Raw genomic sequence first — 3529 nt, 5'->3', positions numbered from 1 at the left:
TGCTATCATAAATGACCAGACAATGTGCATAAACGGAGACTGCCCCACGCAAACCAGGATGTAACAGCCATCTCTGTAAGGTGAACACTTTAATGTTTTTAGGCTGAGCTTCTGTGTCACAGAAACTTAATTGGTTTTCTAGTTAAATAATATCATTACTTTAAAAATAAAAATTGAGAACTATAAAATTATATATTGATCTTTTAAGCCACAAAGTATAAAATATAATAGACATTTCCCTCTCATAAGAATACCTACAGATTATATTTGGTGGCTAAAATAATTCTACAGGCTCTGGACCATTTTCCACCTTGTAGTCAGATTAAAAATTATTTGTATGATAGACTAATTTCATGTCTTTTCTACATTAGCTCACTCAGTACTTGTTGGAAAGCATCTGAGGTACGACAAGGACTACACTAAGTCAGAAAGTTAAATTACAAAACTAAGCTTCATATATTCCTTATATTAGTCACGAAGGGTCAGATTACACTATGGGAGCAAATGAGCCCTGAAATTTCAATGACTTATGGCATAAAAGTATTTCCTCTTCACTTCGTAGAGAGAGTATTTTATTTCTCCCTATTTTACTTCAGTATAGCTCCTTATAAGCAGAGTCTTGGGAATCCTGGTTATTTCTGCCTTGGGGCCCTGCTCTCTCAGTTCATGGCCATGTCATAGTTCACTACTATGACAAGAAGAACAAAGAGAATGGGTACACTGACTCCTGAAGACTCTGAGAGGAAGCGGCTTGGAGCATTTCTGATCACATCCATTAGCCAGAACTATTATATGATGCCATCTAACTTCTAGAGCTAAGAAACCTACTCTTTCCTTTGTACTCTAGAGAAGAAAAGTAAAATGGGGTTTGGTAAACAGAAGTATGTCCTTCACAGAGCCATAGGACGTTTTCAACCAAATAAGTGGCTATTTCTTTTTTTTGCCAAAGATTTTATTTATTTATTCATGAGAGACATAGAGAAAGAGGCAGAGATGTATGCAGAAGGAGAAGCAGGCTCCCTGCAGACAGGGAGCCTGATGTGGGTGGGACTCAACCCCGGGATCACAACCTGAGCCAAAGGCAGATGCCCAGTCACTGAGCCACCCTGGCATCCCAAAAGATGGCTATCTATGCTTTCTCTCTTTAAAGCAGTGTGGCCGCTATGTTCCCTGCCCCCCAACTCAGCATGATGATATCCAAAACACCATAAGTGAAATGAATGATTTGCAGAAAAAAAGGCTTTGCACAAATGTCTTTTAGGACCCTATCCTGATATCAGGATTCATGAAATTATTCTAAACAAAATGCTTCAAATTATAATTAAATCTCTTAAGTATTTTACTTAGAATTTGGCAAAAAGCTCATCACAGTTCACTCTAAAAAACAAAAACAAAAACACACCTTTATATTTTGAAAAACAGTGCCACTCAATCTCTTTGAGTGAAATATTTCAGTCACTTAAATAATTGTTCATTTTCAACCTGTACTGAGGGGGAAAAAGAAAGAAAGAAAGGTTTTGCAATCCAAAATTTGCTATGTTAACTGTATTCAATTAAAATAATAGAGGACTAATGTGGAGAAAAGAGTATTTAAAGATCTAAAGATATGATTATTTAAGAGAATTTGGGGTAATGACTTGGATGGAAAGATAACTACTTCCCATACATTTAAGCAGTGATGTGAATTATTATTGAGTGATAATTAGAAGACTCAATCTACCATTTATGCATAAGAAATTGTGAGTGAACCATCTCTGAAGCTCTAATTTTGGAATTTTCTCCAATATTTATAATGTAATACAGGCAAGCCATTTAAATTCTTTTCTAGCTTTGAGATATCCGTATTAATGAAAATCATATTCTCTTTTCCACAATACATTAAAGAAATACTATATCTAGTGGATAAAACTAAACTAATAAGGTAGGAACTTGAATTTAAAGTTACCTTTTTTCTTTAAATTCTCTTTTCTTTTCTTCTAAGGCCTACATAATTGGCAGTCCATACAACTCGAAATGCCTGTGCTTCACAACTTCCTGAGAAAGTGACTTCAGGCAACACTTTTCCAATGAACTATATCTTGTGCCACATGACCCTGGCCCGAAGAGCAGAAATCAGTGCTCGAGGCAAAGACGACTATGTATTCAGGTAATACTGCAATTTATCATCCTAATTGGAAAAACTCTAAGAGTAAAATTGGGAGCTATTATTAATTTCACCTGGAAACAGGCAAAACCTTTTTGATCTTTTCCCTTGACCTTTAGGCATAAACTGCTTCTAATGGGATCCAACCAGCTTTATGGGAATGTAGTCAGAGACTGCCTATAAAGGATGGTCCATGTAATATTACAACATTGACTCAGCTAGCTCTTCTCTCCTGAAAGTATAAATAAGTCATACCAAAAAAGATGAGCACGGGTCATCTTTCAAGGGCTCTGCATTGACAAGAAGTACCAAAACTATTGGCTCTGGAAACCAGCTGAATCATGAAGAAAGGAGCTGTTTTGCCCTCCATAACGCTGCTATACATTCACATTTGGATGGACTGGAACAGTTTCCCGAATTACCTCGCTTTCAAAGTTATCCTTATCAGAAACTTCCATCACCTAATATACCTGAGAGCATCTCCTCCTTACAACATTAATATGCAACACAATGCAGACTGCCATGATCATTGGAACTTCAGTGCTCTGGAAATGGGTATGTGTAAGGGTAAGAAAGATGAGAAACCAGGTCTCCATCTTCTTTGGGTTAAAGATTAGGCTTCTAGTAAAGCTGAAAAATCATATGGGTGTTACTCATAAATTTAGATGCTTGGATAAATGTCTTTATTTGAATATTATTTAACTCTTAAACAATTCCCACAACCAGAGCAAGTAATATTTTACCAGGCATCATACTGTTTGGACTAACCAGTAATTCCACAATGCCTTAAAAACAGAACAGAAAGTGAGAACAAATTAAGAGGCTGGTAAAGTGTTTTAAAGTGTGAAATATGAGAAAACATAATTCTTCTGAAAGTTTTCTAAGTAATCTAAATGTGCTTAAATATTGGACCCAAAATTGTCGATTAAAACTCTTAGAACAAAGATTTGATCTACTGCCATCTAGTGGAGATTTAATTTATATTTATTGATTAGCTGCTGACAAAATCTAAAGCAAAAACAAGAACAAAACATAACAGTCTAACTTCAAATCCTACAGAAACTAAGTGATTATTATTTCAGTGGCTTTAGTCTCATGGAGCTCTGAGACTGTCATCAAGACAAGCCACCACCTGAAGCGAAGGAGGGGGGAAAAGCTAAGGCTCTGAGGTCTCACCCTAATCCAACCATGGCAGTTGCAATTTTACATATTCTAAATGTTGATATACTGACTTGATTTCATTTGAAGAAAGCATTTCACTTTGAAAAAAAATGTTGAAAGACCTTATCTGAAAATGTATAGGTTTTTTTGAGTTAAAGATTCTGACCTCATGTCCATCATTCTATAAACTGATACACCAATAAACATTGGTTTTCTAATGTCACA

General features: G+C 35.7%; 1 long non-coding RNA gene across 1 annotated transcript; it reads left to right on the top strand.

Annotated features, from left to right (window-relative positions):
- Nucleotides 1–740: 740 nt before the first annotated feature.
- Nucleotides 741–2756, top strand: LOC144301595 (uncharacterized). The gene is made up of 3 exons (XR_013368358.1): nt 741–881; nt 1982–2146; nt 2263–2756. It is a non-coding gene; the product is annotated as an uncharacterized LOC144301595 (long non-coding RNA).
- Nucleotides 2757–3529: the final 773 nt, after the last annotated feature.

This window comes from Canis aureus, chromosome 30, assembly GCF_053574225.1.
Source record: "Canis aureus isolate CA01 chromosome 30, VMU_Caureus_v.1.0, whole genome shotgun sequence".
Lineage (NCBI taxonomy): Eukaryota > Metazoa > Chordata > Mammalia > Carnivora > Canidae > Canis > Canis aureus.
This window is presented reverse-complemented; position numbering and strand designations above follow the sequence as displayed.